At 33.5% G+C, this 23,685-nt stretch overlaps 11 pseudogenes; all 11 read right to left on the minus strand.

Annotated features, from left to right (window-relative positions):
• Positions 1–122: 122 nt before the first annotated feature.
• LOC149697070 (5S ribosomal RNA) lies at positions 123–241 on the minus strand (annotated as a pseudogene).
• Positions 242–364: 123 nt separating this feature from the next.
• LOC149697071 (5S ribosomal RNA) lies at positions 365–483 on the minus strand (annotated as a pseudogene).
• A 137-nt stretch (positions 484–620) lies between these two features.
• On the minus strand, positions 621–739 carry LOC149697072 (5S ribosomal RNA; annotated as a pseudogene).
• Positions 740–1,579: 840 nt separating this feature from the next.
• On the minus strand, positions 1,580–1,699 carry LOC149697073 (5S ribosomal RNA; annotated as a pseudogene).
• Positions 1,700–1,817: 118 nt separating this feature from the next.
• Positions 1,818–1,920, minus strand: LOC149697074 (5S ribosomal RNA; annotated as a pseudogene).
• A 580-nt stretch (positions 1,921–2,500) lies between these two features.
• On the minus strand, positions 2,501–2,619 carry LOC149697075 (5S ribosomal RNA; annotated as a pseudogene).
• A 123-nt stretch (positions 2,620–2,742) lies between these two features.
• Positions 2,743–2,861, minus strand: LOC149697076 (5S ribosomal RNA; annotated as a pseudogene).
• Positions 2,862–2,983: 122 nt separating this feature from the next.
• Positions 2,984–3,102, minus strand: LOC149697077 (5S ribosomal RNA; annotated as a pseudogene).
• Positions 3,103–3,463: 361 nt separating this feature from the next.
• On the minus strand, positions 3,464–3,582 carry LOC149697078 (5S ribosomal RNA; annotated as a pseudogene).
• A 362-nt stretch (positions 3,583–3,944) lies between these two features.
• LOC149697079 (5S ribosomal RNA) lies at positions 3,945–4,063 on the minus strand (annotated as a pseudogene).
• A 361-nt stretch (positions 4,064–4,424) lies between these two features.
• Positions 4,425–4,543, minus strand: LOC149697080 (5S ribosomal RNA; annotated as a pseudogene).
• Positions 4,544–23,685: the final 19,142 nt, after the last annotated feature.

The raw sequence follows: 23,685 nt of genomic DNA on the forward strand, positions 1-23,685 counted from the left end.
TAATAATTCGAATTTAAATTAAGTGAGACAAATTAACCTTCATTATTTTAAAACAATAACAAAAAAACATGTTTGCTTTTTTCATATCTATTAAAATTTATAAGAGGAAAAAAAAGTGAAAAAATCAACGGCACGCAGTGTTCCTATGTGGTCTCCCTCGAAAGTAGTGACTGCGCTCGACGCTGCTTAACTTCGGTTATCGGACGAGAACCGGTGTATTAAGCGTGATATGGCCGTTGCCGAGAGTGCTAGTTAATAATTTGAATTTAATTAACTTTCATCTTTATAAAACAATAACAAAAAAGAAGATATGTTTGCTTTTTTCATATCTATTAAAATTTAAAAGAGGAAAAAAAAGTGAAAAAGCCAACGGCACGCAGTGTTCCTAAGTGGTCGCCCTCCCAAGTACTGACTGCGCTCGACGGTACTTAACTTCGGTGATAGGACTAGAACCGGTGTTTTCAGCGTGATATGGCCGTTGCCGAGAGTGCTAGTTAATAATTCGAATTTAAATTGAGTGAGACAAATTAACCTTCATCATTTTAAAACAATAACAAAAAGAAAACATGTTTGCTTTTTTCATATCTATTAAAATTTAAAAGAGGAATAAAAAGTGAAAAAGCCAACGACACGCAGTGTTCCTAAGTGGTCTCCCTCCCAAGTAGTGACTGCGCACGAGGCTGCTTAACTTCGGTTATCGGACGAGAACCGGTGAATTCAGCGTGATATGGCCGTTGCCGAGAATGCTAGTTAATAATTTGAATTTAATTAACTTTCTTCTTTATAAAACAATAACAAAAAGAAGATATGTTTGCTTTTTTCATATCTGGTGGAATTTGAAAGAGGAAACAAAAGTGAAAAAGCAAACGGCACGCAGTTTTCCCAAGTACTGACTGCGCTCGACGCTGCTAACGTCGGCGATCGGACGAGAACCGGTGTTCTCAGCGTGATATGGCCGTTGCCGAGAGTGCTAGATAATAATTCGAATTTAAATTAAGTGAGACAAATTAACCTTCATCTTTTTAAAACAATAACAAAAAGAAAATATGTTTGCTTTTTTCATATCTATTGGAATTTAAAAGAGGAAAAAAAAGTGAAAAAGCTAACGGCACGCAGTGTTCCTTAGTCGTCGCCCTCCCAAATACTGACTGCGCTCGACGCTGCTTAATTTCGGTTATCGTACGAGAACCGGTGTATTCAGCGTTTTATGGCCGTTGCCGATAGTGCTAGTTAATAATTTGAATTAAATTAACTTTCATCTTTATAAAACAATAACAAAAAGAAGATATGTGTGCTTTTTTCAAATCGGGTGGAATTTAAAAGAGGAAACAAAAGTGAAAAACCAACGGCACGCAGTATTCCCAAGTACTGACTGCGCTCGACGCTGCTAACGTCGGCGATCGGACGAGAACCGTTGTTCTCAGCGTGATATGGCCGTTGCCGAGAGTGCTAGATAATAATTCGAATTTAAATTAAGTGAGACAAATTAACCTTCATCTTTTTAAAACAATGACAAAAAGAAAATATGTTTGCTTTTTTCATATCTATTGGAATTTAAAAGAGGAAAAAAAAGTGAAAAAGCTAACGGCACGCAGTTGTTCCTAAGTGTTCGCCCTCCCAAGTACTGACTGCGCTCGACGCTGCTTAACTTCGGTGATCGGACGAAAACCGGTGTTTTCAGCGTGATATGGCCGTTGCCGAGAGTGCTAGTTAATAATTTGAACTTAATTAACCTTCATCTTTATAAAAAATAACAATAAGAAGATATGTTTGTTTTTTCATATCTGGTGGAATTTAAGAGGAAACAAAAGTGAAAAAGCCATCGGCATGCAGTGTTCCCAAGTACTGACTGCGCTCGACGCTGCTTAACTTCGGTGATCGGACGAGAACCGGTGTATTCAGCGTGATATGGCCGTTGCCGAGAGTGCTAGTTAATAATTTGAACTTAATTAACCTTCATCTTTATAAAAAATAACAATAAGAAGATATGTTTGTTTTTTCATATCTGGTGGAATTTAAGAGGAAACAAAAGTGAAAAAGCCATCGGCAAGCAGTGTTCCCAAGTACTGACTGCGCTCGACGCTGCTTAACTTCGGTTATCGGACGAGAATCGGTGTATTCAGCGTGATATGGCCGTTGCCGAGAGTGCTAGTTAATAATTTGAATTTAATTAACTTTCATCTTTATAAAACAATAACAAAAAGAAGATATGTTTGCTTCTTTCATATCGGGTGGAATTTAAAAGAGGAAACAAAAGTGAAAAACCAACGGAACGCAGTATTCCCAAGTACTGTATGCGCTCGACGCTGCTTAACTTCGGTGATCGGACGAAAACTGGTGTTTTCAGCGTGATATGGCCGTTGCCGAGAGTGCTTGTTAATAATTCGAATTTAAATTAAGTGAGACAAATTAACCTTCATCATTTTAAAACAATAACAAAAAAACATGTTTGCTTTTTTCATATCTATTAAAATTTATAAGAGGAAAAAAAAAGTGAAAAAATCAACGGCACGCAGTGTTCCTAAGTGGTCTCCCTCGAAAGTAGTGACTGCGCTCGACGCTGCTTAACTTCGGTTATCGGACGAGAACCGGTGTATTAAGCGTGATATGGCCGTTGCCGAGAGTGCTAGTTAATAATTTGAATTTAATTAACTTTCATCTTTATAAAACAATAACAAAAAAGAAGATATGTTTGCTTTTTTCATATCTATTAAAATTTAAAAGAGGAAAAAAAAGTGAAAAAGCCAACGGCACGCAGTGTTCCTAAGTGGTCGCCCTCCCAAGTACTGACTGCGCTCGACGGTGCTTAACTTCGGTGATAGGACTAGAACCGGTGTTTTCAGCGTGATATGGCCGTTGCCGAGAGTGCTAGTTAATAATTTGAATTTAATTAACTTTCATCTTTATAAAACAATAACAAAAAGAAAACATGTTTGCTTTTTTCATATCTATTAAAATTTAAATGGGGAAGAAAAATTGAAAAAGCCAACGGCACGCAGTGTTCCTAAGTGGTCTCTCTCCCAAGTAGTGACTGCGCTCGACGCTGCTTCACTTCGGTTATCGGACGAGAACCGGTGTATTCAGCGTGATATGGCCGTTGCCGAGAGTGCTAAATAATAATTTGAATTTAATTAACTTTCATCATTATAAAACAATAACAAAAAGAAGATATGTTTGCTTTTTTCATATCTGGTAGAATTTGAAAGAGGAAACAAAAGTGAAAAAGCAAACGGCACGCAGTATTCCCAAGTACTGACTGCGCTCGACGCTGCTAACGTCGGCGATCGGACGAGAACCGGTGTTCTCAGCGTGATATGGCCGTTGCCGAGAGTGCTAGATAATAATTCGAATTTAAATTAAGTGAGACAAATTAACCTTCATCTTTTTCAAACAATAACAAAAAGAAAATATGTTTGCTTTTTTCATATCTATTGGAATTTAAAAGAGGAAAAAAAAGTGAAAAAGCTAACAGCACGCAATGTTCCTAAGTGGTCGCCCTCCCAAGTACTGACTGCGCTCGACGCTGCTTAACTTTGGTTATCGGACGAGAACTGGTGTATTCAGCGTGATATGGCCATTGCCGAGAGTGCTAGTTAATAATTTGAATTTAATTAACCTTCATCTTTATAAAACAATAACAAAAAGAAGATATGTTTGCTTTTTTAATATCTGGTGGAATTTAAAAGAGGAAACAAAAGTGAAAAAACAAACGGCACGCAGTATTCCCAAGTACTGTATGCGCTCGACGCTGCTTAACTTCGGTGATCGGACGTGAACCGGTCTTTTCAGCGTGATATGGCCGTTGCCGAGAGTGCTAGTTAATAATTCGAATTTAAATTAAGTGAGACAAATTAACCTTCATCATTTTAAAACAATAACAAAAAGAAAACATGTTTGCTTTTTTCATATCTATTAAAATTTAAAAGAGGAAAAAAAAGTGAAAAAGCCAACGGCACGCAGTGTTCCTAAGTGGTCTCCCTCCCAAGTAGTGACTGCGCTCGACGCTGCTTAACTTCGGTTATCGGACGAGAACCGGTGTATTCAGCGTGATATGGCCGTTGCCGAGAGTGCTAGTTAATAATTTGAATTTAATTAACCTTCATCTTTATAAAACAATAACAAAAAGAAGATATGTTTGCTTTTTTCATATCTGGTGGAATTTAAAAGAGGAAACAAAAGTGAAAAAACAAACGGCACGCAGTATTCCCAAGTACTGTATGCGCTCGACGCTGCTTAACTTCGGTGATCGGACGTGAACCGGTGTTTTCTGCGTGATATGGCCGTTGTCGAGAGTGCTAGTTAATAATTCGAATTTAAATTAAGTGAGACAAATTAACCTTCATCATTTTAAAACAATAACAAAAAGAAAACATGTTTGCTTTTTTCATATCTATTAAAATTTAAATGGGGAAAAAAAGTGAAAAAGCCAAAGGCACGCAGTGTTCCTAAGTGGTCTCCCTCCCAAGTAGTGACTGCGCTCGACGCTGCTTAACTTCGGTTATCGGACGAGAACCGGTGAATTCAGCGTGATATGGCCGTTGCCGAGAATGCTAGTTAATAATTTGAATTTAATTAACTTTCTTCTTTATAAAACAATAACAAAAAGAAGATATGTTTGCTTTTTTCATATCTGGTGGAATTTGAAAGAGGAAACAAAAGTGAAAAGGCAAACGGCACGCAGTATTCCCAAGTACTGACTGCGCTCGACGCTGCTAACGTCGGCGATCGGACGAGAACCGGTGTTCTCAGCGTGATATGGCCGTTGCCGAGAGTGCTAGATAATAATTCGAATTTAAATTAAGTGAGACAAATTAACCTTCATCTTTTTCATACAATAACAAAAAGAAAATATGTTTGCTTTTTTCATATCTATTGGAATTTAAAAGAGGAAAAAAAAGTGAAAAAGCTAACGGCACGCAGTGTTCCTAAGTGGTCGCCCTCCCAAGTACTGACTGCGCTCGACGCTGCTTAACTTCGGTTATTGTTAGAAGGTTACTTTTGATTTTTGAAAATAAACTTTGCAGGCTCGTAACTCTGGTTCTACCAGAGATACGGGGATGTAAATAATGTGACCTTGACAAAAATGTTCGGATAATTATAAAGGTCTTTGCATGTTCAAGGAAAATAAAAACTTCGCGGTTTCGAATCAATGGCCTTCCGGGAGTGAGGCGGATGCGATAACCGCTACACTAAAGATATGTTATTATTTTTAATCGAAAGAACAGGGTCAAGTAATTAAGCAATACGTGAACAAACAAACCCCTCCATAGAAAATGCATTAGACTATACTTTGCAAGGCCCATAACTCTGTGTCTACTAGAGATACCGGGATGTCCTTAGGATATGTTATAGTCCAATTTGTCATTCATCTAACCATACTAAAAACTTTGGGCTACGACAAACAGGGGCCGAGTACTTAAGCGAAACGTAAAGAAACAAACCCCCTCCATAGGAAATGAGTTAGACTATACTTTGCAGGCTCGTAACTCTGTTTCCACTGGAGATACGGGGATGTCCTTTGAGTATGTTATAGTCCAATTTGTCCCCCATCTAACCATACTAAAAACATTGAGCTACGACAAACAGGGGCCGAGTAATTAAGCTGTTGGGTTCCAAGACTTTGGGATTACTGCCATACGAAGCTCTTTCGGGAGTACGCTGCACTTGAGCCGTCGTTAACGATGTGCTCTGACAAAACCGTTACCAGCTTTGATTTCACTAAGCCATTCAGCATCCACTTTCCCAGTCGGGCCGAGTGGACTAACCTGCTGCCTCTTGGCACTGGGGGTGAAACTATTTGGTTCACCGATGGTTCCAAGACTGATTCCGGCGCTGGCGCCGGCTATTACTGCCAAACTACAAGGGTCGGTTTTTCTGCTTGCTTGGGCACCTTTGCTAGTGTGTTCCAAGCGGAAATTGCCGCGATCTGTTATTGCGCAGACTACTGCATTAACAAAGGGTATAACGGACGGACTGTGAGGATCTATTCTGACAGTCAGGCCGCCCTGAATGCGCTGGACCAGTGTCAGATTACCTCTCAACTGGTGCGTAGCTGCCTTGATCTGCTAGCGCAACTGGCGTCCTGCAACAGGGTTCTGTTGTACTGGGTGCCAGGGCATAGCGGTTATTATGGCAATGAGCAAGCCGATAGATTTGCGAAAAGGGGCGCGGAGGCCAAGCTCTTGGGGCCGGAGCCGGCCGTCCCCATCCCCTACGGGCATGTCAAACGGAGCCTGCATGACAGGATGACTGTCATACAAAACCAGCTCTGGCATGACATGGATGGCCAGAGACAGACAAAACAGTTAGTCAATGGTCCCTGCAGGTCTCGTGCTAGAGACCTAATTTCGCTCAGCAGATGGGATATTAGGCTGGCCACCGGTCTTCTGACCGGACACTGTCGGCTAAATAGGCACCTCCATCTGATGGGTCTTGCTGACGACCCCCTCTGCAGGTCGTGCCAGGAGAAGGAAGAAACATCCGCTCACGTACTTTGCGAGTGCGACTTCTTCGCCTCGCTTAGACTAGAACATTTTGATTCACACACTGTGGAGCCCTCGCGGGTCTCCTCTTTTACGGTGGAGCGAATTCTTCGCTACGCTGTGGCTACGGGCCTATTCAAGGCCTGATTTTGAGGTTGCACAATATGCCTTTGGCATCGGTGCTAGGGCGTGAGCCCCGCCTCATCAACAATAATAAATAATAATAATTAAGCTAAACGTAAACAAACAACCCGTCCTTAGGAAATGCATTAGACTATACTTTGCAGGCCCATAACTCTGTGTCTACTAGAGATACGGGGATGTAATTAGGATATGTTATAGTGCAAATTGTCCCCCATCTAACCATACTAAAAACATTGAGCTACGACAAACAAGGGCCGAGATATTAAGCAAAATGTTCGTCAACTTTGGTATCGTCTCACTTATTTTTATTATGTTACTTATGATTTTTGCACTAAACTTTGGAGGCTCATAACTCTTGTTCTACAAGAGATACTGGGATCTCCTTTGGAAATGTTATAGTACTCTTTGCTCCCCATACAAGGATACTTTAAACTTGAGGCTACCTCAATATCGTCGTCAACTTATTTTTTGTCTCACTTATTGTTAGAAGGTTACTTTTGATTTTTGAAAATAAACTTTGCAGGCTCGTAACTCTGGTTCTACCAGAGATACGGGGATGTAAATAATGTGACCTTGACACAAATGTTCGGATAATTATAAAGGTCTTTGCATGTATTTCCTATGAAGGGGTTTGTTTGTTTACGATTAGCTTAATTACTCGACAGAGTAGAAACAGAGTTACGAGCCTGCAAAGTTTATTTTCAAAAATCAAGTAACCTTCTAACAATAAGTGAGACAAAAAATAAAATGACGACGATATTGAGGTAGCCTCAAGTTTAAATTATCCTTGTATGGGGAGCAAAGAGTACTAAAACATATCCAAAGGAGATCCCAGTATCTCTTGTAGAACAAGAGCTATGAGCCTCCAAAGTTTAGTGCAAAAATCATAAGTAACATAATAAAAATAAGTGAGACGATAACAAAGTTGACGAACATTTTGCTTAATATCTCGGCCCTTGTTTGTCGTAGCTCAATTTTTTTAGTATGGTTAGATGGGGGACAATTTGGACTATAACATATCCTAAGGACATCCCCGTATCTCTAGTAGACACAGAGTTATGGGCCTGCAAAGTATAGTCTAATGCATTTCCTAAGGACGGGTTGTTTGTTTACGTTTAGCTTAATTACTCGGCCCCTGTTTGTCGTAGCTCAATGTTTTTAGTATGGTTAGATGGGGGACAAATTGGACTATAACATACTCAAAGGACATCCCCGTATCTACAGTAGAAACAGAGTTACGAGCCTGAAAAGTATAGTCTAATGCATTTTCTATAGAGGGGTTTGTTTGTTCACGTATTGCTTAATTACTTGACCCTGTTCTTTCGATTAAAAATAATAACATATCTTTAGTGTAGCGGTTATCGCATCCGCCTCACTCCCGGAAGGCCACAGGTTCGAAACCGCGAAGTTTTTTTTTATAATTATCCGAACATTTGTGTCAAGGTCACATTATTTACATCCCCGTATCTCTGGTAGAACCAGAGTTACCAGCCTCCAGAATTTAGTCTAATGTATTTCCTATGGAGGGGTTTGTTTGTTTACGATTAGCTTAATTACTCGACTACTGTTTGTCGTAGCCCTAATTCTTAGTATGGCTAGATGGGGGACAAATTGGTCTATAACATACTCAAAGGACATCCCCGTATCTCCAGTAGAAACAGAGTTACGAGCCTAAAAAGTTTATTTTCAAAAATCAAAAGTAACCTTCTAACAATAAGTGAGACAAAAAATAAGTTGACGACGATATTGAGGTAGCCTCAAGTTTAAAGTATCCTTGTATGGGGAGCAAAGAGTACTATAACATATCCAAAGGAGATCCCAGTATCTCTTGTAGAACAAGAGTTATGAGCCTCCAAAGTTTAGTGCAAAAATCATAAGTAACATAATAAAAATAAGTGAGACGATACCAAAGTTGACGAACATTTTGCTTAATATCTCGGCCCTTGTTTGCCGTAGCTCAATGTTTTTAGTATGGTTAGATGGGGGACAATTTGGACTATAACATATCCTAAGGACATCCCCGTATCTCTAGTAGACACAGAGTTATGGGCCTGCAAAATAGAGTCTAATGCATTTCCTAAGGACGGGTTGTTTGTTTACGTTTAGCTTAATTACTCGGCCCCTGTTTGTCGTAGCTCAATGTTTTTAGTACGGTTAGATGGGGGACAATTTGGACTATAACATATCCTAAGGACATCCCCGTATCTCTAGTAGACACAGAGTTATGGGCCTGCAAAGTATAGTCTAATGCATTTCCTAAGGACGGGTTGTTTGTTTACGTTTAGCTTAATTACTCGGCCCCTGTTTGTCGTAGCTCAATGTTTTTAGTATGGTCAGATGGGGGACAAATTGGACTATAACATACTCAAAGGACATCCCCGTATCTCCAGTGGAAACAGAGTTACGAGCCTGCAAAATTATAGTCTAACTCATTTCCTGTGGAGGGGGTTTGTTTCTTTACGTTTCGCTTAAGTACTCGGCCCCTGTTTGTCGTAGCCCAAAGTTTTTAGTATGGTTAGATGGAGGACAAATTGGACTATAACATATCCTAAGGACATCCCGGTATCTCTAAAAGACACAGAGTTATGGGCCTTGCAAAGTATAGTCTAATGCATTTTCTATGGAGGGGTTTGTTTGTTTCTTGTATTGCTTAATTACTTGACCCTGTTCTTTCGATTAAAAATAATAACATATCTTTAGTATAGCGGTTATCGCATCCGCCTCACTCCCGAAGGCCACAGGTTCGAAACCGCGAAGTTTTTTTTTATAATTATCCGAACATTTGTGTCAAGGTCACATTATTTACATCCCCGTATCTCTGGTAGAACCAGAGTTACGAGCCTCCAGAATTTAGTCTAATGGATTTCCTATGGAGGGGTTTGTTTGTTTACGATTAGCTTAATTACTCGACTATTGTTTGTCGTAGCTCAATGTTTTTAGTATGGTTAGATGGGGGACAAATTGGACTATAACATACTCAAAGGACATCCCCGTATCTCCAGTAGAAACAGAGTTACGAGCCTGCAAAGTATAGTCTAATGCATTTTCTATGGAGGGGTTTGTTTGTTCACGTATTGCTTAATTACTTGACCCTGTTCTTTCGATTAAAAATAATAACATATCTTTAGTGTAGCGGTTATCGCATCCGCCTCACTCCCGGAAGGCCACAGGTTCGAAACCGCGAAGTTTTTTTTTTTTTTGCTTGGAACATGCAAAGACCTTTATAATTATCCGAACATTTGTGTCAAGGTCACATTATTTACATCCCCGTATCTCTGGTAGAACCAGAGTTACGAGCCTGCAAAGTATATTTTCAAAAATCAAAAGTAACCTTCTAACAATAAGTGAGACAAAAAGTAAGTTGACGACGATATTGAGGTAGCCTCAAGTTTAAAGTATCCTTGTATGGGGAGCAAAGAGTACTATAACATATCCAAAGGAGATCCCAGTATCTCTTGTAGAACAAGAGTTATGAGCCTCCAAAGTTTAGTGCAAAAATCATAAATAACATAATAAAAATAAGTGAGACGATACCAAAGTTGACGAACATTTTGCTTAATATCTCGGCCCCTGTTTGTCGTAGCTCAATGTTTTTAGTATGGTTAGATGGGTGACAAATTGGACAATAACATACTCAAAGGACATCCCCGTATCTTCAGTAGAAACAGAGTTACGAGCCTGCAAAGTATAGTCTAATGCATTTCCTATGGAGGGGGTTTGTTTCGTTACGTTTTGCTTAATATCTCGGCCCCTGTTTGTCGTAGATCAATGTTTTTTGTATGGTTAGATGGGAGACAAATTGGACTAAAACATACTCAAAGGACATCCCCGTATATCCAGTAGAAACAGAGTTACGAGCCTGCAAAGTATAGTATAATGCATTTTCTATGGAGGGGTTTGTTTGTTCACGTATTGCTTAATTACTTGACCCTGTTCTTTCGATTAATAATAATAACATATATTTAGTGTAGCGGTTATCGCATCCGCCTCACTCCCGGAAGGCCACAGGTTCGAAACCGCGAAGTTTTTTTTTTTGCTTGGAACATGCAAAGACCTTTATAATTATCCGAACATTTGTGTCAAGGTCACATTATTTACATCCCCGTATCTCTGGTAGAACCAGAGTTACGAGCCTGCAAAGTTTATTTTCAAAAATCAAAAGTAGACTTCTAACAATAAGTGAGACAAAAAATAAGTTGACGACGATATTGAGGTAGCCTCAAGTTTAAAGTATCCTTGTATGGGGAGCAAAGAGTACTATAACATATCCAAAGGAGATCCCAGTATCTCTTGTAGAACAAGAGTTATGAGCCTCCAAAGTTTAGTGCAAAAATCATAAGTAACATAATAAAAATAAGTGAGACGATACCAAAGTTGACGAACATTTTGCTTAATATCTCGGCCCTTGTTTGCCGTAGCTCAATGTTTTTAGTATGGTTAGATGGGGGACAATTTGGACTATAACATATCCTAAGGACATCCCCGTATCTCTAGTAGACACAGAGTTATGGGCCTGCAAAATATAGTCTAATGCATTTCCTATGGACGGGTTGTTTGTTTACGTTTAGCTTAATTACTCGGCCCCTGTTTGTCGTAGCTCAATATTTTTAGTATGGTTAGATGGGGGACAAATTGGACTATACCATACTCAAAGAACATCCCCGTATCTCCAGTAGAAACAGAGTTACGAGCCTGCAAAGTATAGTCTAATGCATTTCCTATGGAGGGGGTTTGTTTCGTTACGTTTTGCTTAAGTACTCGGCCCCTGTTTGTCGTAGCCCAAAGTTTTTAGTATGGTTAGATGGGGGACAATTTGGACTATAACATATCCTAAGGACATCCCCGTATCTCTAGTAGACACAGAGTTATGGGCCTGCAAAGTATAGTCTAATGCATTTCCTATGGAGGGGTTTGTTTGTTTACGATTAGCTTAATTACTCGACTACTATTTGTCGTAGCTCAATGTTTTTAGTATGATTAGATGGGGGACAAATTGGACTATAACATACTCAAAGGACATCCCCGTATCTCCAGTAGATACAGAGTTACGAGCCTGTAAAGTATAGTCTAATGCATTTTCTATGGAGGGGTTTGTTTGTTCACGTATTGCTTAATTACTTGACCCTGTTCTTTCGATTAAAAATAATAACATATCTTTAGTGTAGCGGTTATCGCATCCGCCTCACTCTCGGAAGGCCACAGGTTCGAAACCGCGAAGTTTTTTTTTATAATTATCCGAACATTTGTGTCAAGGTCACATTATTTACATCCCCGTATCTCTGGTAGAACCAGAGTTACGAGCCTCCAGAATTTAGTCTAATGGATTTCCTATGGAGGGGTTTGTTTGTTTACGATTAGCTTAATTACTCGACTACTGTTTGTCGTAGCCCTAATTCTTAGTATGGCTAGATGTTGGACAAATTGGTCTATAACATACTCAAAGGACATCCCCGTATCTCCAGTAGAAACAGAGTTACGAGCCTGCAAAGTATAGTCTAATGCATTTTCTATGGAGGGGTTTGTTTGTTCACGTATTGCTTAATTACTTGACCCTGTTCCTTCGATTAAAAATAATAACATATCTTTAGTGTAGCGGTTATCGCATCCGCCTCACTCCCGGAAGGCCACAGGTTCGAAACCGCGAAGTTTTTTTTTTTTTTTGCTTGGAACATGCAAAGACCTTTATAATTATTCGAACATTTGTGTCAAGGTCACATTATTTACATCCCCGTATCTCTGGTAGAACCAGAGTTACGAGCCTGCAAAGTATATTTTCAAAAATAAAAAGTAACCTTCTAACAATAAGTGAGACAAAAAGTAAGTTGACGACGATATTGAGGTAGCCTCAAGTTTAAAGTATCCTTGTATGGGGAGCAAAGAGTACTATAACATATCCAAAGGAGATCCCAGTATCTCTTGTAGAACAAGAGTTATGAGCCTCCAAAGTTTAGTGCAAAAATCATAAATAACATAATAAAAATAAGTGAGACGATACCAAAGTTGACGAACATTTTGCTTAATATCTCGGCCCCTGTTTGTCGTAGCTCAATGTTTTTAGTATGGTTAGATGGGTGACAAATTGGACAATAACATACTCAAAGGACATCCCCGTATCTCCAGTTTTTAATTTTAACAGTTTTTTGGATGAATATCGTTATATTTGCTTGAATTAAAGCAAAAAGTACAAAAATAATGGTTTCAGTGGTTATATTTTAAAACAGTGAAAAAATTCTCAAAATGTGCTTCTCTGGCCGAGAAACGTCGATTTTGAAAATGTTATTAAAACTCGAGGTACATTTTTATTTATTGATCAATCGATATGAAATTACTTTTAATGAGTATTTTATAGGTAAATAAGCTGAATTCGGTCAAAAATTTGTCCAGAAAAAAATTCATTAAAAAGTGTACCGATAAAATCGCATGTTTTTTTTCTTCAAGATACAAAATCCGTGACAACGATTTCTTATTGGAAATTGAATTTTAACAGTTTTTTGGATGAATATCGTTATATTTGCTTGAATTAAAGCAAAAAGTACAAAAATAATGGTTTCAGTGGTTATATTTTAAAACAGTGAAAAAATTCTCAAAATGTGCTTCTCTGGCCGAGAAACGTCGATTTTGAAAATGTTATTAAAACTCGAGGTACATTTTTATTTATTGATCAATCGATATGAAATCACTTGTAATGAGTATTTTATAGGTAAATAAGCTGAATTCGGTCAAAAATTTGTCCAGAAAAAAATGCATTCAAAAGTGTACCGAAAAAATCGCATGTTTTTTTTCTTCAAGATACAAAATCCGTGACAACGATTTCTTATTGGAAATTGAATTTTAACAGTTTTTTGGATGAATTTCGTTATATTTGCTTGAATTAAAGCAAAAAGTACAAAAATAATGGTTTCAATGGTTATATTTTAAAACAGTGAAAAAATTCTCAAAATGTTTTTCTCTGGCCGAGAAACGGCGATTTTGAAAATGTTATTAAAACTCGAGGTACATTTTAATTTATTGATCAATCGATATGAAATCACTTTTAATGAGTATTTTATAGGTAAATAAGCTGAATTCGGTCAAAAATTTGTCCAGAAAAAAATTCATTAAAAAGTGTACCGAAAAAATCGCATGTTTTTTTCTTCAAGATACAAAATCCGTGACAACGATTTCTTATTGGAAATTGAATTTTAAAAGTTTTTTGGATGAATATCGTTATATTTGCTTGAATTAAAGCAAAAAGTACAAAAAAAATGGTTTCAGTGGTTATATTTTAAAATAGTGAAAAAATTCTCAAAATGTGCTTCTCTGGCCGAGAAACGTCGATTTTGAAAATGTTATTAAAAATAAAGGTACATTTTTATTTATTGATCAATCGATATGAAATCACTTTTAATGAGTATTTTATAGGTAAATAAGCTGAATTCGGTCAAAAATTTGTCCAGAAAAAAATGCATTCAAAAGTGTACCGAAAAAATCGCATGTTTTTTTTCTTCAAGATACAAAATCCGTGACAACGACTTCTTATTGGAAATTGAATTTTAACAGTTTTTTGGATGAATTTCGTTATATTTGCTTGAATTAAAGCAAAAAGTACAAAAAAAATGGTTTCAGTGGTTATATTTTAAAATAGTGAAAAAATTCTCAAAATGTGCTTCTCTGGCCGAGAAACGTCGATTTTGAAAATGTTATTAAAAATAAAGGTACATTTTTATTTATTGATCAATCGATATGAAATCACTTTTAATGAGTATTTTATAGGTAAATAAGCTGAATTCGGTCAAAAATTTGCCCAGAAAAAAATTCATTAAAAAGTGTACCGAAAAGATCGCATGTTTTTTTCTTCAAGATACAAAATCCATGACAACGATTTCTTATTGGAAATTGAATTTGAACAGTTTTTTGGATGAATATCGTTATATTTGCTTGAATTAAAGCAAAAAGTACAAAAATAATGGTTTCAGTGGTTATATTTGAAAATATTGAAAAAATTCTCAAAATGTGCTTCTCTGGCCGAGAAACGTCGATTTTGAAAATGGTATTAAAACTCGAGGTACATTTTAATTTATTGATCAATCGATATGAAATCACTTTTAATGAGTATTTTATAGGTAAATAAGCTGAATTCGGTCAAAAATTTGTCCAGAAAAAAATTCATTAAAAAGTGTACCGAAAAAATTGCATGTTTTTTTCTTCAAGATACAAAATCCGTGACAACGATTTCTTATTGGAAATTGAATTTTAACAGTTTTTTGGATGAATATCGTTATATTTGCTTGAATTAAAGCAAAAAGTACAAAAATAATGGTTTCAGTGGTTATATTTTAAAATAGTGAAAAAATTCTCAAAATGTGCTTCTCTGGCCGAGAAACGTCGATTTTGAAAATGTTATTAAAAATAAAGGTACATTTTTATTTATTGATCAATCGATATGAAATCACTTTTAATGAGTATTTTATAGGTAAATAAGCTGAATTCGGTCAAAAATTTGTCCAGAAAAAAATGCATTAAAAATGTACCGAAAAAATCGCATGTTTTTTTCTTCAAGATACAAAATCCGTGACAACGATTTCTTATTGAAAATTGAATTTGAACAGTTTTTTGAATGAATATCGTTATATTTGCTTGAATTAAAGCAAAAAGAACAAAAATAATGGTTTCAGTGGTTATATTTGAAAATATTGAAAAAATTCTCAAAATGTGCTTCTCTGGCCGAGAAACGTCGATTTTGAAAATGGTATTAAAACTCGAGGTACATTTTAATTTATTGATCAATCGATATGAAATCACTTTTAATGAGTATTTTATAGGTAAATAAGCTGAATTCGGTCAAAAATTTGTCCAGAAAAAAATTCATTAAAAAGTGTACCGAAAAAATCGCATGTTTTTTTCTTCAAGATACAAAATCCGTGACAACGATTTCTTATTGGAAATTGAATTTTAACAGTTTTTTGGATGAATATCGTTATATTTGCTTGAATTAAAGCAAAAAGTACAAAAATAATGGTTTCAGTGGTTATATTTTAAAACAGTGAAAAAATTCTCAAAATGTGCTTCTCTGGCCGAGAAACGTCGATTTTGAAAATGTTATTAAAAATAAAGGTACATTTTTATTTATTGATCAATCGATATGAAATCACTTTTAATGAGTATTTTATAGGTAAATAAGCTGAATTCGGTCAAAAATTTGTCCAGAAAAAAATGCATTCAAAAGTGTACCGAAAAAATCGCATGTTTTTTTTCTTCAAGATACAAAATCCGTGACAACGATTTCTTATTGGAAATTGAATTTTAATAGTTTTTTGGATGAATTTCGTTATATTTGCTTGAATTAAAGCAAAAAGTACAAAAATAATGGTTTCAATGGTTATATTTTAAAATTGTGAAAAAATTCTCAAAATGTGCTTCTCTGGCCGAGAAACGTCGATTTTGAAAATGGTATTAAATCTCGAGGTACATTTTAATTTATTGATCAATCGATATGAAATCACTTTTAATGAGTATTTTATAGGTAAATAAGCTGAATTCGGTCAAAAATTTGTCCAGAAAAAAATTCATTAAAAAGTGTACCGAAAAAATTGCATGTTTTTTTCTTCAAGATACAAAATCCGTGACAACGACTTCTTATTGGAAATTGAATTTTAACAGTTTTTTGGATGAATTTCGTTATATTTGCTTGAATTAAAGCAAAAAGTACAAAAAAAAATGGTTTCAGTGGTTATATTTTAAAATAGTGAAAAAATTCTCAAAATGTGCTTCTCTGGCCGAGAAACGTCGATTTTGAAAATGTTATTAAAAATAAAGGTACATTTTTATTTATTGATCAATCGATATGAAATCACTTTTAATGAGTATATTATAGGTAAATAAGCTGAATTCGGTCAAAAATTTGCCCAGAAAAAAATTCATTAAAAAGTGTACCGAAAAGATCGCATGTTTTTTTCTTCAAGATACAAAATCCATGACAACGATTTCTTATTGGAAATTGAATTTGAACAGTTTTTTGGATGAATATCGTTATATTTGCTTGAATTAAAGCAAAAAGTACAAAAATAATGGTTTCAGTGGTTATATTTGAAAATATTGAAAAAATTCTCAAAATGTGCTTCTCTGGCCGAGAAACGTCGATTTTGAAAATGGTATTAAAACTCGAGGTACATTTTAATTTATTGATCAATCGATATGAAATCACTTTTAATGAGTATTTTATAGGTAAATAAGCTGAATTCGGTCAAAAATTTGTCCAGAAAAAAATTCATTAAAAAGTGTACCGAAAAAATTGCATGTTTTTTTCTTCAAGATACAAAATCCGTGACAACGATTTCTTATTGGAAATTGAATTTTAACAGTTTTTTGGATGAATTTCGTTATATTTGCTTGAATTAAAGCAAAAAGTACAAAAATAATGGTTTCAATGGTTATATTTTAAAATAGTGAAAAAATTCTCAAAATGTGCTTCTCTGGCCGAGAAACGTCGATTTTGAAAATATTATTAAAACTCGAGGTACATTTTAATTTATTGATCAATCGATATGAAATCACTTTTAATGAGTATTTTATAGGTAAATAAGCTGAACTCGGTCAAAAATTTGTCCAGAAAAAAATTCATTAAAAAGTGTACCGAAAAAATCGCATGTTTTTTTCTTCAAGATACAAAATCCGTGACAACGATTTCTTATTGGAAATTGAATTTTAACAGTTTTTTGGATGAATATCGTTATATTTGCTTGAATTAAAGCAAAAAGTACAAAAATAATGGTTTCAGTGGTTATATTTTAAAATAGTGAAAAAATTCTCAAAATGTGCTTCTCTGGCCGAGAAACGTCGATTTTGAAAATGTTATTAAAAATAAAGGTACATTTTTATTTATTGATCAATCGATATGAAATCACTTTTAATGAGTATTTTATAGGTAAATAAGCTGAATTCGGTCAAAAATTTGTCCAGAAAAAAATGCATTAAAAATGTACCGAAAAAATCGCATGTTTTTTTCTTCAAGATACAAAATCCGTGACAACGATTTCTTATTGAAAATTGAATTTGAACAGTTTTTTGAATGAATATCGTTATATTTGCTTGAATTAAAGCAAAAAGAACAAAAATAATGGTTTCAGTGGTTATATTTGAAAATATTGAAAAAATTCTCAAAATGTGCTTCTCTGGCCGAGAAACGTCGATTTTGAAAATGGTATTAAAACTCGAGGTACATTTTAATTTATTGATCAATCGATATGAAATCACTTTTAATGAGTATTTTATAGGTAAATAAGCTGAATTCGGTCAAAAATTTGTCCAGAAAAAAATTCATTAAAAAGTGTACCGAAAAAATCGCATGTTTTTTTCTTCAAGATACAAAATCCGTGACAACGATTTCTTATTGGAAATTGAATTTTAACAGTTTTTTGGATGAATATCGTTATATTTGCTTGAATTAAAGCAAAAAGTACAAAAATAATGGTTTCAGTGGTTATATTTTAAAACAGTGAAAAAATTCTCAAAATGTGCTTCTCTGGCCGAGAAACGTCGATTTTGAAAATGTTATTAAAAATAAAGGTACATTTTTATTTATTGATCAATCGATATGAAATCACTTTTAATGAGTATTTTATAGGTAAATAAGCTGAATTCGGTCAAAAATTTGTCCAGAAAAAAATGCATTCAAAAGTGTACCGAAAAAATCGCATGTTTTTTTTCTTCAAGATACAAAATCCGTGACAACGATTTCTTATTGGAAATTGAATTTTAATAGTTTTTTGGATGAATTTCGTTATATTTGCTTGAATTAAAGCAAAAAGTACAAAAATAATGGTTTCAATGGTTATATTTTAAAATTGTGAAAAAATTCTCAAAATGTGCTTCTCTGGCCGAGAAACGTCGATTTTGAAAATGGTATTAAATCTCGAGGTACATTTTAATTTATTGATCAATCGATATGAAATCACTTTTAATGAGTATTTTATAGGTAAATAAGCTGAATTCGGTCAAAAATTTGTCCAGAAAAAAATTCATTAAAAAGTGTACCGAAAAAATTGCATGTTTTTTTCTTCAAGATACAAAATCCGTGACAACGACTTCTTATTGGAAATTGAATTTTAACAGTTTTTTGGATGAATTTCGTTATATTTGCTTGAATTAAAGCAAAAAGTACAAAAAAAAATGGTTTCAGTGGTTATATTTTAAAATAGTGAAAAAATTCTCAAAATGTGCTTCTCTGGCCGAGAAACGTCGATTTTGAAAATGTTATTAAAAATAAAGGTACATTTTTATTTATTGATCAATCGATATGAAATCACTTTTAATGAGTATATTATAGGTAAATAAGCTGAATTCGGTCAAAAATTTGCCCAGAAAAAAATTCATTAAAAAGTGTACCGAAAAGATCGCATGTTTTTTTCTTCAAGATACAAAATCCATGACAACGATTTCTTATTGGAAATTGAATTTGAACAGTTTTTTGGATGAATATCGTTATATTTGCTTGAATTAAAGCAAAAAGTACAAAAATAATGGTTTCAGTGGTTATATTTGAAAATATTGAAAAAATTCTCAAAATGTGCTTCTCTGGCCGAGAAACGTCGATTTTGAAAATGGTATTAAAACTCGAGGTACATTTTAATTTATTGATCAATCGATATGAAATCACTTTTAATGAGTATTTTATAGGTAAATAAGCTGAATTCGGTCAAAAATTTGTCCAGAAAAAAATTCATTAAAAAGTGTACCGAAAAAATTGCATGTTTTTTTCTTCAAGATACAAAATCCGTGACAACGATTTCTTATTGGAAATTGAATTTTAACAGTTTTTTGGATGAATTTCGTTATATTTGCTTGAATTAAAGCAAAAAGTACAAAAATAATGGTTTCAATGGTTATATTTTAAAATAGTGAAAAAATTCTCAAAATGTGCTTCTCTGGCCGAGAAACGTCGATTTTGAAAATATTATTAAAACTCGAGGTACATTTTAATTTATTGATCAATCGATATGAAATCACTTTTAATGAGTATTTTATAGGTAAATAAGCTGAACTCGGTCAAAAATTTGTCCAGAAAAAAATTCATTAAAAAGTGTACCGAAAAAATCGCATGTTTTTTTCTTCAAGATACAAAATCCGTGACAACGATTTCTTATTGGAAATTGAATTTTAACAGTTTTTTGGATGAATATCGTTATATTTGCTTGAATTAAAGCAAAAAGTACAAAATTAATGGTTTCAGTGGTTATATTTTAAAATAGTGAAAAAATTCTCAAAATGTGCTTCTCTGGCCGAGAAACGTCGATTTTGAAAATGTTATTAAAAATAAAGGTACATTTTTATTTATTGATCAATCGATATGAAATCACTTTTAATGAGTATTTTATAGGTAAATAAGCTGAATTCGGTCAAAAATTTGCCCAGAAAAAAATTCATTAAAAAGTGTACCGAAAAGATCGCATGTTTTTTTCTTCAAGATACAAAATCCATGACAACGATTTCTTATTGGAAATTGAATTTGAACAGTTTTTTGGATGAATATCGTTATATTTGCTTGAATTAAAGCAAAAAGTACAAAAATAATGGTTTCAGTGGTTATATTTTAAAATAGTGAAAAAATTCTCAAAATGTGCTTCTCTGGCCGAGAAACGTCGATTTTGAAAATGTTATTAAAAATAAAGGTACATTTTTATTTATTGATCAATCGATATGAAATCACTTTTAATGAGTATTTTATAGGTAAATAAGCTGAATTCGGTCAAAAATTTGTCCAGAAAAAAATGCATTAAAAATGTACCGAAAAAATCGCATGTTTTTTTTCTTCAAGATACAAAATCCGTGACAACGATTTCTTATTGAAAATTGAATTTGAACAGTTTTTTGAATGAATATCGTTATATTTGCTTGAATTAAAGCAAAAAGAACAAAAATAATGGTTTCAGTGGTTATATTTGAAAATATTGAAAAAATTCTCAAAATGTGCTTCTCTGGCCGAGAAACGTCGATTTTGAAAATGGTATTAAAACTCGAGGTACATTTTAATTTATTGATCAATCGATATGAAATCACTTTTAATGAGTATTTTATAGGTAAATAAGCTGAATTCGGTCAAAAATTTGTCCAGAAAAAAATTCATTAAAAAGTGTACCGAAAAAATCGCATGTTTTTTTCTTCAAGATACAAAATCCGTGACAACGATTTCTTATTGGAAATTGAATTTTAACAGTTTTTTGGATGAATATCGTTATATTTGCTTGAATTAAAGCAAAAAGTACAAAAATAATGGTTTCAGTGGTTATATTTTAAAACAGTGAAAAAATTCTCAAAATGTGCTTCTCTGGCCGAGAAACGTCGATTTTGAAAATGTTATTAAAAATAAAGGTACATTTTTATTTATTGATCAATCGATATGAAATCACTTTTAATGAGTATTTTATAGGTAAATAAGCTGAATTCGGTCAAAAATTTGTCCAGAAAAAAATGCATTCAAAAGTGTACCGAAAAAATCGCATGTTTTTTTTCTTCAAGATACAAAATCCGTGACAACGATTTCTTATTGGAAATTGAATTTTAATAGTTTTTTGGATGAATTTCGTTATATTTGCTTGAATTAAAGCAAAAAGTACAAAAATAATGGTTTCAATGGTTATATTTTAAAATTGTGAAAAAATTCTCTAAATGTGCTTCTCTGGCCGAGAAACGTCGATTTTGAAAATGGTATTAAATCTCGAGGTACATTTTAATTTATTGATCAATCGATATGAAATCACTTTTAATGAGTATTTTATAGGTAAATAAGCTGAATTCGGTCAAAAATTTGTCCAGAAAAAAATTCATTAAAAAGTGTACCGAAAAAATTGCATGTTTTTTTCTTCAAGATACAAAATCCGTGACAACGACTTCTTATTGGAAATTGAATTTTAACAGTTTTTTGGATGAATTTCGTTATATTTGCTTGAATTAAAGCAAAAAGTACAAAAAAAAATGGTTTCAGTGGTTATATTTTAAAATAGTGAAAAAATTCTCAAAATGTGCTTCTCTGGCCGAGAAACGTCGATTTTGAAAATGTTATTAAAAATAAAGGTACATTTTTATTTATTGATCAATCGATATGAAATCACTTTTAATGAGTATATTATAGGTAAATAAGCTGAATTCGGTCAAAAATTTGCCCAGAAAAAAATTCATTAAAAAGTGTACCGAAAAGATCGCATGTTTTTTTCTTCAAGATACAAAATCCATGACAACGATTTCTTATTGGAAATTGAATTTGAACAGTTTTTTGGATGAATATCGTTATATTTGCTTGAATTAAAGCAAAAAGTACAAAAATAATGGTTTCAGTGGTTATATTTGAAAATATTGAAAAAATTCTCAAAATGTGCTTCTCTGGCCGAGAAACGTCGATTTTGAAAATGGTATTAAAACTCGAGGTACATTTTAATTTATTGATCAATCGATATGAAATCACTTTTAATGAGTATTTTATAGGTAAATAAGCTGAATTCGGTCAAAAATTTGTCCAGAAAAAAATTCATTAAAAAGTGTACCGAAAAAATTGCATGTTTTTTTCTTCAAGATACAAAATCCGTGACAACGATTTCTTATTGGAAATTGAATTTTAACAGTTTTTTGGATGAATTTCGTTATATTTGCTTGAATTAAAGCAAAAAGTACAAAAATAATGGTTTCAATGGTTATATTTTAAAATAGTGAAAAAATTCTCAAAATGTGCTTCTCTGGCCGAGAAACGTCGATTTTGAAAATATTATTAAAACTCGAGGTACATTTTAATTTATTGATCAATCGATATGAAATCACTTTTAATGAGTATTTTATAGGTAAATAAGCTGAACTCGGTCAAAAATTTGTCCAGAAAAAAATTCATTAAAAAGTGTACCGAAAAAATCGCATGTTTTTTTCTTCAAGATACAAAATCCGTGACAACGATTTCTTATTGGAAATTGAATTTTAACAGTTTTTTGGATGAATATCGTTATATTTGCTTGAATTAAAGCAAAAAGTACAAAAATAATGGTTTCAGTGGTTATATTTTAAAATAGTGAAAAAATTCTCAAAATGTGCTTCTCTGGCCGAGAAACGTCGATTTTGAAAATGTTATTAAAAATAAAGGTACATTTTTATTTATTGATCAATCGATATGAAATCACTTTTAATGAGTATTTTATAGGTAAATAAGCTGAATTCGGTCAAAAATTTGTCCAGAAAAAAATGCATTAAAAATGTACCGAAAAAATCGCATGTTTTTTTCTTCAAGATACAAAATCCGTGACAACGATTTCTTATTGAAAATTGAATTTGAACAGTTTTTTGAATGAATATCGTTATATTTGCTTGAATTAAAGCAAAAAGAACAAAAATAATGGTTTCAGTGGTTATATTTGAAAATATTGAAAAAATTCTCAAAATGTGCTTCTCTGGCCGAGAAACGTCGATTTTGAAAATGGTATTAAAACTCGAGGTACATTTTAATTTATTGATCAATCGATATGAAATCACTTTTAATGAGTATTTTATAGGTAAATAAGCTGAATTCGGTCAAAAATTTGTCCAGAAAAAAATTCATTAAAAAGTGTACCGAAAAAATCGCATGTTTTTTTCTTCAAGATACAAAATCCGTGACAACGATTTCTTATTGGAAATTGAATTTTAACAGTTTTTTGGATGAATATCGTTATATTTGCTTGAATTAAAGCAAAAAGTACAAAAATAATGGTTTCAGTGGTTATATTTTAAAACAGTGAAAAAATTCTCAAAATGTGCTTCTCTGGCCGAGAAACGTCGATTTTGAAAATGTTATTAAAAATAAAGGTACATTTTTATTTATTGATCAATCGATATGAAATCACTTTTAATGAGTATTTTATAGGTAAATAAGCTGAATTCGGTCAAAAATTTGTCCAGAAAAAAATGCATTCAAAAGTGTACCGAAAAAATCGCATGTTTTTTTTCTTCAAGATACAAAATCCGTGACAACGATTTCTTATTGGAAATTGAATTTTAATAGTTTTTTGGATGAATTTCGTTATATTTGCTTGAATTAAAGCAAAAAGTACAAAAATAATGGTTTCAA

This window comes from Phalangium opilio, unplaced genomic scaffold (genome assembly GCF_054372755.1).
Source record: "Phalangium opilio isolate 3A_F unplaced genomic scaffold, DU_Popi_V2 ptg000021l_1, whole genome shotgun sequence".
Taxonomy (NCBI): Eukaryota; Metazoa; Arthropoda; class Arachnida; order Opiliones; family Phalangiidae; genus Phalangium; species Phalangium opilio.